Here is a 15,424-nt window from a genome sequence, read left to right on the forward strand (position 1 = left end):
TAAAGCTATCTTCGGCTTTCCATCCTCAAACTGATGGACAAACAGAGCACGTAAACCAAGTCTTGGAGCAATATTTAAGGTGTACTATCAACTACCAACAAGATGATTGGACAACCCTTCTCCCATTGGCAGAGTTTGCTTATAATAAAATGGTACATTCTTCCACGCAACAAACACCTTTCTTTGCCAATTATGGCTATCATTTACGACTTGATACTTTTGATTTTTCAAAAGTTGATAATCCTACAGCAGAAGATATGGCAAATCGGTTGTCAGAGTTACATGCAATAATGAAGACACAATTGAAGGAAGTTCAAGAACGACAAAAGATAAACGCAGATCTATATCGTAAGGAGCAACCACAACTCAACGTGGGTGATAAGGTATGGCTACTTCGTCGCAATATCAAGACTACTCGACCTTGTGACAAGTTGGACTATCGTAGGCTTGGCCTCTTTTCTATTTCTGAACAGATCAACCCAGTTGCATATCGGTTACATCTATCGGAGTCAATGAAGATCCATCCTGTATTCCACGTGTCTCTTCTTGAACCATATAAGACAGTAGATATACAAGGAAGAAGACAAATGCCACCGCCTCCTATAGAAGTAGATAATAATGAAGAATTTGAGGTGGAAGAGATATTAGACTCAAGGCGGCGCCGAAATAAGGTGGAATATCTTGTTCATTGGTGCGGATATGATATTAGTGCACGCACATGGGAGCCATCCAGGAATCTAGCAAATGCATCAGCTAAAGTCAAAGTTTTTCATCAACGACATCCATCGAAACCAAGATGAAAATCTCTCTTATAAAAGAGACAAGATTGAGGCAAGATAACATTCAATTTCCTATCCTTGTTTGTGACGCTAATTAGATGGAGAGCCAACAACCAGCGGATTCAACTCAAGAACCTTCGTTTGCTGAACTGCCGGATGAGACATTACGATTGTCACAACCTTCAAGACGACGCAATCGAGATGAACATCTTCAAGAACGACATGTTCTTCCTCGAATAGATGGTGAGATACAACGCGTTTGGTATCACGATTTGGGAAGGGACTCCCGATGTTTGGTGATTTTGCTAGAGGTAGGAACAACTCCTGATGGTGTTCCAAATATTCTATTTGAAGGAAGTTACGAAGGCCTCAACAATGATCAAATAACTGGGTGGTCTTCCCGCCCTGGTATGGGACACTACCGATGGTTGAGAGGCCCTATCAATCATCTTCGAAGAGAACAAAGATCAGAGTATGTGGCGAATACAATTCGTCGCATCATAGATTTCCTCAACATATGATGACCGCTCCTCGTGGAACTCGTCTCTAGAAGGGGGGGTAATGTCACGGCCATAATCATGTAAGCTAATAATTACATATAGAAATAGGTAGAAGTAAATAAAAGTAGATAAAAGTAAGTTAATTCTATAATATTGAATATAGAAGCTTCCTAGAAACTTCCTAGACGCTGCTTTGACTTCATAGGTGTCTTTAATTGACTTTTTGGATTAGAAACGTGGTCAACAAGTTGGCCATGTGCCACACATGTTGTTAGCTTGAAGATCAAGCTAACTATGTGGCCCACACGTAGAAAAACTTGCCTTGTAAGTCAAGGCATGTGTCCTACAAAGTCAACACATATTGGAGGTCCTATAGAACGTCGCCACGTAGCCCCTAGTTAGATAGTATATATAGAGACAAGAGTGAAGGCTTCTTCACTCTTGTCAACTCCTTTCTTGCTTCTAGTCTAGTTTCAAGGGTCTCTAGTTTTCTTGTTTTTTGGCAATAGCCATTCTAGTTTCTCTTTTCAATATACATACTTATTATTCATATTTTATTACTTTTCTTTGAGTGAAGGCTTACTTGACTGAACTGTTTTTTCATCGAGTTATTGTTGTTGACAACAATGGAACATATTCATTACAAGAACTTGATGGTACAGAATTGAAGGTACCCATAGCAGGCAAACGAATCAAGTTATTTAAACAAAGAGATGAAGGCATTTGTTTTGATGAAGAACAAACTCAAATACAAGATATTGAGATTGGAATAGAAGAGCATATAGAAGATCAAGAATTGTACCAAGATAAAGTGTTAGGGACATAGTCCTTAGACCTTTCTAGAGACAAGTTTCTAAAACCTTCTAGAAAGAAGTCTCTAGAAACTTCCAGAAGATTCCTTGAATATTCTCTTAGAATATTCTTTAAAGATTCCCTAAAGATTCTTTGAAGATTCTCTAAAGATTCCCTTAGAAGGCTCTAAAAGATTCTTAGAATATTCTAGTAGATTCTAGGAAGTTACTTGAGAAGCTTCCTAGCTCTTGGGTAGTTGCTCGAGAAGCTTCATAGTTCTTGGGAAGCTTCTTGATGCGCTTCTTTAGAACCATAGGCCAGTAGTATATATAGGAGTCGAGGCTGAAGAGTTCTTCAGTCTTGACAATACATCTCTTGGAGTTCTAGCTCACCTTTCTGGTGTTGTTTTTGTACTCATCTATTTAATCTAGTTCTGCCACTTCTTCTTGAACTTCTTGTTAGATTTCAAATCTGTATTTTGTGTCCGTGACAGTTTGTCGAGACTACCTTTATCTTAATATCAGAGCTGAATCCTTCTTGTTTGAGAGCGGATTACCCCTCTTCTTGAAGGTATTCTAGTGCTTTAGGGGTTGCGGATTACCTTCCTCTAAACTGATATTTTCTCAATCACAATATCAAAGCTTAGTTCTTTGAGGCAGAGAGTGGACTACCTCTTTCCTTGGAGATACTTGAGCGTTCTAAGGGTTGCGGATTACCCTCTCTTGGACTGATATTAATTCCTTCTTTTTGTTTAGCATAGCTAGTAAAAAAGGCTGTTAACATCGATTTCAGAGCTTTGCCTTCTTGATAGAGTGCGGATTACCCCTCTTCTCGAAAGCATTGAGGCATTTTTAGAGGTTGCGGATTACCCTCCTCTAAAACTGAAATCGTTTAGTGTTTTTTTTCCTTTTCTCCGAGTAGGTTTTAGTGACAGGTAGTGCTACAATTTTCTCCAAGAGACTTAGCAATTTCTTCTTCTCTCAAAATTTTAATCCATCTATTCTCTAAATATGGAAGTAGACCAGGTCATAGACAGTGCATCTCCACAAGTAGACAATAGAGTGGCAACTCTTGCAGATCTTCAAGCTCTTATGAATAGTGTACAAAAGGAGATTGCATTTCTTCGCAATCCAAGTAAAGAACCTCAAATTGATCTAGTGACCGAAGAAGCTAGACGCGAAATTCATAGCCTACAACAAGAGATTATTCGACTGAGAGAAGCAAGACATGTGTCACATACGACCCCTATGGATACTTCAAGGATTAGTACGAAAGAACCAAAAGCGAGTATGCCAGACAAGTTTGACGGAACAAGAGCCAACTTCCGAGGTTTTGTGCAATAAGTACGGCTTTACCTACGCCTATACCCTTCTCGTTATCCGAATGGATTTACCCAGGTTGCTTTCATAGGTACTCTTCTATCAGGAAATGCTCGCTCTTGGTTTGCTCCACTATTGGAGAAGGATTCTCCAATATTGTACGACCTAGAGGCTTTCATAGAGAGACTTACTGCTGCGTTTGGAGATAGCGATCGAGAAAGAGCGGCTGAAAGAAAGATACAAAATCTGCGACAAGGATCACGTTCTGCTGCAATCTATGCTGCAGAATTTCAACAGCTTACATGTGATCTTGATTGGAATGATAAGGCGTTCATGACACGATTTCGATATGGACTGAGAGATGATGTCAAGAACTTATTGATCACCATGCCTAAGGCAGATACTTTAGATGAACTTATATCTCAAGCAATTATTTGTGACAACCACCTCTTTGAATTACGACAAGAAAGACGATCAAGCTGGAGAAATGATGGAGCATTTGCTACATTTTCAAAAAGTCCAGAGAATCCCTCCACAGATCTTGAACCCATGCAAATTGATGCGGTATGTTTCAAACCCCTCACAGCTGAGAAAAGGAAGCAACCGTTTGAACAAAACTTGTGTTTATATTGCGGAGAAGTGGGCCATAAAGCTGTAGATTGTCGGAAGAAACAGAAGCCTCAAACAACAAGACTCAGGAGTACAAGCACGCAGGAAAACAAGGACGCCCAGCCACAATAGGGACCGTGCGGCTGGACATCTCAACATCCAAAATTAATCAAGGTCCCTTTCTCTCAGCTCAACCTTCAGATTGTTTTATGGTACCTTTACATCTGGGTATTCAAGAACTACAAGTCGATGCTTTATTAGACTCGGGTGCATCTGCTTGCTTTATAGATGAAGAGTTTGCCAAGCTTCACAATATTTCTCTTGTAAAGAAACTTAAGCCTGTCCATGTAGAAGTCATAGACGAACGACCATTATCTTCGGGCAATGTTATCTATGAAACTAAACCATTGAAGGTACGTCTTGAAAACCATGAGAGCAATATTGTGTTTAATGTTATCAAGACCCCTTCATGTCCTATCATTTTGGGACTATCTTGGCTTGATAGATATAATCCATTGATAGATTGGAAGTTGCGGAAAGTGACATTTCCAACAAACTCCTTGAAGGTGGAATCTGCTAAGACAATGTCTAGAAAAAAATCCTTGTTTATAGGTGCAAGGGCTTTCATGAAGGAAGCCAAGCAAAATACACCTCTTGTCATCTTCGCAACTCCGACTCGAGAAGATGCAACTCCGACTTTGGTTATTCCAAAGCAGTATGAAGAATTCAAAGATGTCTTTGAAAAGAAGAATGCTGATATGCTGCCAGAGCATCGACCCTATGACTGTGCCATTGAATTGCAAGAAGGAGCACAACCACCTTTTGGACCAATCTACAATTTGTCGCAGACGGAGTTGACTGAGTTGCGGAAGTACATTGACGAGAATCCATCCAAGAACTTCATCCGTCATTCGAAGTCGCCAGCTGGGGCACCAATCTTATTTGTGAAGAAGAAAGATGGCTCACTATGGATGTGCGTGGACTATCGAGGTCTCAACAAGGTGACAAAAAAGAATCGCTACCCACTGCCTTTGATCTCTGGTCTTCTAGAACAACTTGGGCGTGCAAGGATCTTTACAAAGATTGACCTAAGGGGAGCTTACAACCTTGTGCGAATCAAGGAAGGAGATGAATGGAAGACAGCTTTTCGAACAAGGTATGGCCATTTTGAATACAATGTCATGCCATTTGGTCTTACTAATGCTCCAGCGATCTTTCAACACATGATGAATGACATCTTTCGAGAGCATCTAGACGATTTTGTTGTCATCTATTTAGATGATATTTTGATATTTTCTAAGAACGAGGAAGAACATGAGAAGCACATTCGTCTGGTACTCAAAAAACTATGGGAGCGAGGATTCTATGCCAAATTGGAGAAGTGCTTATTTCACCAAACTGAGATGGAGTTTTTGGGTTCATCGCGACTACGGAAGGCTTGAAGATGGATCCAAAGAAGGTGGAAGCAATCATGTCTTGGGAAGTTCCGAAGACGGTTAGGGACGTACAATGTTTTCTTGGATTTGCTAACTACTATCGGATCTTCATCAAGAATTATTCTCAAGTTGCTGCCCCCCTCACTCGGTTAACGTGCAAGGACAAGCTCGAATGGGGACCTATCGCAGAAAAAGCATTTCAAGATTTGAAGATGGTATTTACTACAGCTCCAATCTTGGTACATCCGGACTTTACAAAGGCCTTTTATTTGGAGACAAATGCTTCGGATTTTGCTTTGGGAGCTATACTTTCACAGATGGGCGTAGATGAGAAGCTCCATCCAGTTGCGTTCTATTCTCGAAAATTCTCTACTGTTGAGATCAACTATGAGATCCACGATAAGGAACTCTTTGCTATAGTAGATTCTTTCCAAGAGTGGCGCCACTTTCTCGAAGGAACTGCACATCCAGTGACCGTATATACGGATCACAAGAATTTGGAGTATTTTATGTCGGCTCGGGTTTTGAATCGGCGTCAAGCTCGGTGGAGTATGTCACTATCCAGGTTCGACTTTGTTATTACTTATCGGCCTGGGAAGCAACAAGGGTTCTCCGATGCATTATCAAGGAGATCATATCTCGTGCCAAAGGCTGGAGATGCAGCATTTGATCAACAGTGCACGACATTGTTGAAGCCAGAGAAATTTCGGCTCAACGCAGCTATTGTACCAATTGATGCTGACTTCCTTGACCAGGTACGGGCCGCAACTATTGAAGATTCTCTAGCCCTTGATATCAAGCAACATGCTAGTCATGATAAATTCAAGATGGAAGGAGATCTAGTATATTTCGAAGAGCGGTTGTATATCCCAAAAGGGCCAATACGACTCTGAGTTCTTCAATCTCATCATGAATTTCCAGCTGCAGGACATTTTGGATTCAATAAGACCTTGGAACTTCTTTCCCGCGATTTCTGGTGGCCTCAAATGTGGAAGGATATGAAAGATTTTGTTGTATCTTGTGACATTTGTTCAAGATCCAAAAACCCTCGACATCGACCTTATGGACTTCTACAGCCATTGCCTATTCCGCGCCGACTATGGTCTTCGGTTTCCATGGACTTTATTACGGATCTACCACCATCGAATTCATTTGACAGCATTTTTGTTGTCGTAGACCGGCTTACAAAGATGGCGCATTTTGTCCCTTGCAAGAAGACATCGTCAAACGAAGACACAACAAGACTCTTTCTTGATAATGTGTATCGATATCATAGTCTATCAGATGATATCGTATCGGATCGAGGAACCCAGTTTGTGTCAAAGTTTTGGAAATCTCTTTTTGAGATATTGAAGGTGGATATCAAGCTTTCTTCGGCATTTCATCCTCAAACGGACGGCCAAACAGAACGGGTGAATCAAGTTTTAGAGCAATATTTACGTTGCACCATCAACTATCAACAAGATGATTGGGCCGCATATCTACCGCTAGCCGAGTTCGCATATAACAACACCCTTCATGCGTCAACTCAACAAACGCCATTCTTTTCCAATTATGGATACCATCCAAAGCTTGACTTATGGAGTTCGTCAACGATTAACAATCCGGCAGCTGAAGGATTGGTGAAGGAGCTTTCGCAACTTCAAACTACATTGAAGCTTCAATTGTAAACTGCCCAAGAATCTTACAAGGCGTCCGTGGACAAATTTCAGAATCAGGCACCTAAATTCACGATTGGAGACAAAGTTTGGCTGCTTCGACGAAATATTAAGACCAAGCGGCCATGTGAGAAATTGGACTATCGGAGATTGGGACCATTTGTTATCCAGAAGCAGATCAATCCTGTAGCGTATCGTCTGGAGTTACCAGCTACTATGAAGGTACATCCTGTCTTTCATGTTTCTTTGTTGGAGCCTTATCGAAAATCGTCTTTTCCTGGAAGAGTATAATGTCCACCACCTAGCATAGAAATAGAGAACCACAAAGAATACGAGGTGGAAAAGGTCCTGGATTCACGACAAAGACGGGGTAAATTAGAATACTTTGTGCATTGGAGCGGTTACGATATTAATGAACGAATATGGGAGCCGACCAAAAATCTCGCGAATGCGCCGCAAAAGGTACAGGAGTTTCATCGACGATATCCTGAGAAACCCAAGCCGGTTCGACGATAGCTTCTTACTGAAGCTTGCTCATCCAGAAAACAGAAAAGAAGAGAGAGCACCACCAAAATCCATAGTTGATGTAGTCATTCTCTCCAAGATAGCGTAGAACTTTGTTAGTAGCCCAAGTTTGTTCTTATTGTTTTAGCCTTTGAATATGGATAGCTAAGATACTACACTTGTCATGTCATCTCAAGCAACTAGCTCACGAAGACGACCGCGAGATGAAGAATCGCCTGCACCACGACGACGTCGAAGGATTCTGAGCAACAAATCGCTGGTGATTGTATTTGAGGTCGAGCCTGCCTACAATGGTCAGCTAGAAGGAGTGTTTGTAGGACAATTTCACAATGAAGACACGGAGGTTCAAACTGGGTCAGAAGTTGAAGGCGTGGGCCACTACCGTTGGCTTCAAGGACCATTGAATCACTTGCCTCGTGAACAACAATTGGAGTTCATAGCAGAGGTTATGCGACAGATCTTCATTTTCTTGCGTTGGTATTGACTGACGATAACATTGCTTCTCGGAGACCTCGAAGCTAAAGGAGGAGGTGATGTTAGGGACATAGTCCTTAGACCTTTTTAGAGACAAGTTTCTAGAACCTTCTAGAAAGAAGTCTCTAGAAACTTCCAGAAGATTCTTTGAATATTTTCTTAGAATATTCTTTAAAGATTTCCTAAAGATTCTATGAAGATTCCCTAAAGATTCCCTTAGAAGGCTCTAGAAGATTCTTAGAATATTCTAGTAGATTCTAGGAAGTTACTTGAGAAGCTTCATAGCTCTTGGGTAGTTGCTCGAGAAGCTTCATAGTTCTTGGGAAGCTTCTTGATGCGCTTCCTTAGAACCATAGGCCAGTAGTATATATAGGAGTCGAGGCTGAAGAGTTCTTCAGTCTCGACAACACATCTCTTGAAGCTCTAGCTCAATCCTCTTGGCGTTGCTCTTGTACTCATCTGATAATCTAGTTCTTGTCATTTCTTCTTGAACTTCTTGTTTAGATTTCTTGTTTGTATTTTTGGTCCGTGACATAAAGAACATTCTACATCAACATATTGAAGAATCGTTGGCGCATGTCGGAGGATGCACAGATTCAGGGAGGATAGATGTCATGATATAACACGATTAATAGATGAAAGAGTGTGGAGATTATTATAATTTAAGAGATCTTAGTTCAAAGTATTAGAACAAATTATCTTAGAAATATAGTTAATAGCCAAAGGGATAGAAAAATTAAAAGGTATCAATGCTGCCTTTTAGAAAGGTGATTTCTACTTACTTTGTAGTACCATAAGTAAGGCAAATCAAAGTAGATTGAGAAAATAAATCATATAGGAATCTTTAGAAGAAAGTTAAGAGTAAATTCTAGAAAAAAATTACTTAGAAAAACTAGATATTGATACCCGGAGAGACCCGGTTATGAACCAGGGTGGAAATCAGACCTTGAGGCACAAAACCGAGTCTTGACGACGACTCCGGGACTCTTTGGCAGATCAGAGAGTGGGGTTGGAGAGAAGGTTGGATAGAATTTCTATGGGCGTTGATTTTGGGTGATTTGGAGTTGATATGAATTTGTAAGAGCTTTGCAAAGTTGAGTTTTTTTTCGGATGACTTGGGTTTTATGAAATAAAATGGGGTTTATGTTTTGAGTGATTTCGAGAGTTTTGTTGCAGATCTATAGGTGAATTTTTTTGATGAATACATGTTGTGAATTTGAGCTTGATCTAATAATTGAACTGAGAGATATTGAGGTTTAAGTGAGTCAAGGTCTCAGAAAGTAGAATTTTAGGTCTAGTGAGGGTTTTTAAGATTTCATGCAATCCACTAGTTGGATTGGAGTAAAACTTGTGTGAGAGGATATTAGACTTGTTTTTCTATGTCTATGAGAAATTTGAAATCAATCGAACGGTGCAAAGAAGAGAAATTGGCTCTGGAAGGTTGGCAACAAGATTGGAGAAGGAGGCCAGCTAACACCCGAACACATTTTTGAGGTTTTCGTCAATTCAATAACTCCGATCCTTTTCAAAAATTTTTTGCTTGTTTTGAACTTGATTTTTAAGAAGTTTGAAAATTTTGAATTGAGATCAATGGTTTATTCATTGGATATTGAGGTTTAAATCTGTCATAGGAATTACTAGGATTTGGATTAGGGTTTGGCTAGGATTCGGTTTAGGATTTGGATTAGGGTTTGGATTAGGATTTGGCTAGGGTTTGGATTAGGGTTTGGATTAGGGTTTAGGATTTGGTTAGGATTTGATTTAGGGGTTGGATTAGGATTTGGATTAGGGTTTGGTTAGGGTTTGATTTAAGATTTGGTTTAGGATTTAGGATTTGGATTAAAGTTTAGGGTTGGATTAGGATTTGGATTAGGGTTTGGATTAGGGTTTAGGATTTGGTTAGGGTTTGATTTAGGATTTGGATTAGGGTTTGGTTAGGATTTGATTTAAGGTTTGGTTTAGAGTTTAGAGTTTGGAATAGGATTTAATTTAAGATTTTTTTAGGATTTGACTTAGGGATTAGGAATTATTAGGGTTTAAGATTTAATTAGGTTTGGTCTAAAGTTGAGTGAAATTCAATAGGGTTTTAACTAGAATTAAATTAAGGTTGAATTGACATATATTTGAGTAAAATTTGTGATCATTCTAATATTTTTTTAAGAATTTTATTGTTTGTTTGAAATTTCTTTGAGCTGTTTCGAATTTGATTACGTTTATTTACTATTATTATAGTCTAATTAGAGCATTTTTAGTATTCTATTTAGGATTTTGTTATCGCAATTTCTATTCTTCCTTCTACAGCTAGGTGCCCGGAGCATTCTTAAGCAAGTCTTCACACATTACGACAACGGACTCAATAAATCAAACTTCGGATGATACCCATAGTTGGAAAAGAATGGTGTGTATTGAGTCGATGCATGGAAGGTGTTGTTATATGCAAACTTGGCTAGCGGCAGATATGTGGTCCAATCGTCTTGTAGATAGTTGATGCTGCATCATAAGAATTGTTCCAAGATTTGATTCACCCATTCTATTTGGCCGTCAGTTTGAGGATGAAAAGCCGAAGAAAGTTTGATATCCACCTTCAGTATCTCAAAGAGAGATCTCCAAAACTTTGATACGAACTGGGTTCCTCGATCTGATACGATATCATCTAGTAGTCAATGATATCGATACACATTATCAAGAAAGAGTCTTGCTGCGACTTCACTAGATAATGTCTTCTTGCAAGGGACAAAGTGCGCCACCTTTGTAAGCTGATCTACTATGACAAAGATGCTGTCAAATGAATTCGATGATGGTAGGTCTGTGATGAAGTCCATGGAAATTGAAGACCATAGTCGATGTGGAATCTGCAATGGCTGTAGGAGTCCATAAGGGCGATGTCGAGGATTCTTGGATCTTGAACAGATGTCACAAGAGAGGAAAAAATCTTTCACATCCTTTTCCATTTGAGGCCATCAAAAATCTTGAGAAATAAGTTCCAAGGTCTTGTTGAATCCAAAATATCTCGCAGCTGGAAAATCGTGGCGAGATTGAAGAACTCGGAGTCGTGCTAGTCCTTTTGGGATATATAATCGCTCCTCAAAGTATAAAAGATCTCCCTCCACCTTGAACTTGTCGTCATTGGCACACTACTTAATATCAATGGCTATTGAATCTTCAATGGTTACGGCACGTACTTGATTTAGGAAGTCAGCATCAATTGACACAATAGTAGTGCAAAGCTGAAATTGCTCTGGCTTCAACAATGTTGTACATTGTTGATCAAACGCTGCTTCTCCAGCCTTTGGTACAAGATACGATCTCCTCAATAAGGCATCAGATAGTCTTTGCTGCTTTCTAGGTCGATAAGTGATAACAAAATCGAACCTAGATAGCAACATACTCCACCGAGCTTGACGTCGATTTAGAACTTGAGCCGATATGAAATACTCCAAATTCTTGTGATTTGTGTATACGGTCACTGGGTGTACAGCTCCTTCAAGAAAGTGACGCCATTCTTGGAAAGAATCTACTATAGCAAGAAGTTCTTTATCATAGATGTCATAATTGATTTCAACAGCAAAGAACTTTTGAAAATAGAATGCATCTGGATGGAGCTTCTTATCTTCTCCCATTTGTGAAAGTACAACTCCCAAAGCAAAATCCGAAGCATCAGTTTCTAAATAGAAGGCCTTTGTAAAGTCTGGATGTACCAAGATTGGAGCCGTAGTAAATGCGGTCTTCAAGTCTTGAAATGCCTTCTTTGCTAGAGGTCTCGATTCCAGCTTATCTTTGCATGTCAACCGAGTGAGAGGAGCAGCAACTTGAGAGTAATTCTTGATGAAGTTCCGATAGAAGTTAGTAAAACCAAGAAAGTATTGTACGTCTCTAACCATCTTCGGAACCTCCCAAGACACGATTACATCCACCTTCTTGGGGTCCATCTTCAAGCCTTCTGTAGTCGAAACAAACCTCAGAAACTCCATCTCTATTTGGTGAAATAAACACTTCTCCAACTTAGCATATAGTCCTCGCTCGCATAGTTTCTCCAAGATCAAACGAACATGCTTTTCATGCTCTTCTTCATCTTTGGAGAATATCAAAATATCATCCAAATAGATGACAACAAAATCGACAAGGTGCTCTCGAAAAATGTCATTCATCATATGTTGAAAGACCGCTAGAGCATTGGTAAGACCAAAAGGCATGACATTATACTCAAAATAGCCATACCTTGTACGGAACGTTGTCTTCCACTCATCTCCTTCCTTGATTCGTACGAGGTTGTAAGCTCTCCTTAGATCAATTTTTCTAAAGATCCTTGCACGTCCAAGTTGTTCTAAGAGACGAGAAATCAAGGGTAACAGATAATGATTCTTCTTTGTTACCTTATTGAGGCCTCGATAGTCCACGCACATCCGCAACGAGCCATCTTTCTTCTTCACAAATAAGATGGGTGCTCCAACTAACAATTTTGAATGACGGATGAAGTTCTTGGCTAGATTCTCGTCGATGTACTTCCGCAACTCCGCCAACTCCATCTGTGATAGATTGTAGATTGGGCCAAAAGGCGATTGTGCTCCTTCCTACAAGTCTATGGCGCAATCATATGGTTGGTGTTTCGGTAGCATGTCGGCATTCTTCTTTTGAAATACGTCTTTAAAATTCTTATATTGCTCAGGTATACTTGTTGTCGAGATCTGTTCCCCGGTAGTTGGAGTCACATAAATGACAAACGGTGTACCTTCCTTGGATAATCTTATAAACGCTCTTGCTCTAATGAATAAGGATTTCTCTATTTGGGATTTTTTACTAGGCTTGCTCTTAGGTGGTTTTGTGGGAAAGGTCATCTTCTGCAACCTCCAATCTATGGATGGATTATGCTTTTCCAACCAGGAAAGACGAAGAATAACAGGATTTGATGGGGTTCTAATAATATTGAAAATAATATGACTACTATGGCCTTTAAATGTCACTTCTATAGGTTTTGATTCATGGATGACACTACCAGACAATAAAGGTCGTCCATCTATGACCTCAATGTGAACAGATTTGGATTTTTGTACTAAAGGGATCTTATGACGCTTCGCAAATTCTTCGTCTAAGAAACAAGCAGATGCTCTTGAATCTAATAATGCTAAGGTTCTTTATTTCTGAGGGCCAATAAGCAAAGAGATTGTAAAGCAAAGGACTAGTTGAGCGAAAAGAAAGGAACCTGGTTGTTGTTGCGATATTTCACTGTCCAGTCGCACGGTTCCTATTGTGGCTAGGCATCCTCGTTTTCCTGAACAAATGCACCCCTTGTCCTGACAATACATCAATTTTGCTTCTTGGGACAATTTCCAACTTTGTGGCCTTCTTCACCGCAATACAAGCATAGACTTTGCTCCATATGCCGCTTTTTTTCTTCTAGGGTAAGGGATTTGACACGTACCGCATCAATTTGCATATCTTCTACCTCTGAATGTGAATTCATACTGCTTGCCGACATAGTTGGGGCATGGTGAACTGTATGTTGTCTTGAACGTTGGTCTTGGTGGCCTTGAAATAGGCGATTATCACACTTCATAACTTGGCTAATAGCTTTGTTGAGCGTTTGTGGATCAGGAAGAGTTAACAGCAAATCCTTCACATCATCCTTTAAACCCCAATAGAATTGATTCATCAACGCTTCTTCGTCCCAATTGATGTCGCATGCTAATTGCCTGAAGTCCAATGCATAGATTGATATAGAGCGCATCTCTTATCGTAGTGATTGGATCTTTGTTGTAGCCCATTGAACCTTGTCGTGTTCACCAAATGCTTCCGCAAATGCCTCCAAAAAGGTTTCAAAGTTGTTTAGTATGGATGATCATTTCTGAAACAAAAGAACAAACCATGATAAAGCTTGCCCTGTAAGTAAGGTTTCAACAAGCCCCACACGTGACTCCTCCGTTGGATAGCATTCGGGTTGTAAAACTGTTATCAACTTGATTTGATTGACGAATCGTCAAAATTTTGAACGCGTACCATCGAACTTGTCCGAAAGGCTAACTTAGGGCTCCTTATGTTGTCGAACCAACGGTGCTTGTCGAATCTCAGGCAAAGTTGCTTCTCCAAGTGCAGAAGTTTGAAGCTACTGCAACCTAGATTGTGCCATCTTAGATGCTCCATCATTATGAAGCCTTGCCACGACTCCTTCAATCTCTACAGTTCTTTGCGATAACATAGCGAGGGCATTCATGATAGCATCTAACTTCGACTCTGAACTTTCCGTCATACTAATGTCTTGGCCTCCGGCCATTCTAAGAGAAGGACAGAAATGACTCTACAAGAAGACAATATTGGTTTAGAGGAGGGTACTCCGCAACCTCTAAAATGCCTTAATAGATTCAAGAAAAGGGGTAATCCACTCTCTCCAAGAAGAATAAGACTCCAATATTATAACAAAAGAAGTATCAGTTTAGAAGAGGGTAATCTTCAACCTCTAAAATGCTAGTACACTTCCAAGCAGAGGGGTAATCCACACTCTAACGAGGAAGAAACTTACTCTGATATCTCAGGTGAGTGAAGTCTCGACAAACTGTCACAGACACAGAAATATAGACTCGAGATCTAACAAGAAGTTGAAGAAGAACTGACAAGAACTAGATTAATTAGATGAATACAAGAACAACACCAGAGAGGTGAGCTAAAGCTCCAAGAGATAAGTTGTCGAGACTGAAGAACTCTTCAGCCTCGATTCCAATATATACTTCTATTTAGGAAGCTTTTCAAGCAACTTCTACGACCTAGGAAGCTTCTAGAAGGTTCCAGAGACTTGCTTCTAAAAGGTTCTAGAAACTTATCTCTAGAAGGTTCTAAAGACTATGTTCCTAACATCTTCTATCAACTAAGAAGCTTCTAGAAGGTTCCAGAGACTTGCTTCTAGAAGGTTCTAAAAACTTGTCTCTAGAAGGTTCTAAGGACTATGTCCCTAATACAAGTGCAACTTGTGATTGAACTTCAACCCCAAAGCTATCTAACTCCAGGATCGCAAGTTAGATTCATTGGTACGCTTCTTTTAAGTTCAGCTCTATCGTGGTTTTCATCTTTTCTTGAATCAGGAGATCCAATATAGGATAATCTAGAGGCTTTTCTGGTAGAGTTTTGATCCATGTATGAAAAACATGATGCACTTCGTGTTGCAACCAATAAGATCCGTATTTTATGACAAGACAATCGATCAATAACGTTGCTCCTTGTGGTGGTAAATTGAGTTGATGCATCACAAGCATTAACTCCCTCAATTGCTCTTGCATTTGTGCCATTGCACTCTTCATTTCAACAAGTTCTGCCATGATAACACTTAAAAAAGAGAAGATGTCT

Source organism: Physcomitrium patens, chromosome 21 (genome assembly GCF_059467195.1).
Source record: "Physcomitrium patens ecotype Gransden chromosome 21, ASM5946719v1, whole genome shotgun sequence".
NCBI classification, from domain to species: domain Eukaryota; kingdom Viridiplantae; phylum Streptophyta; class Bryopsida; order Funariales; family Funariaceae; genus Physcomitrium; species Physcomitrium patens.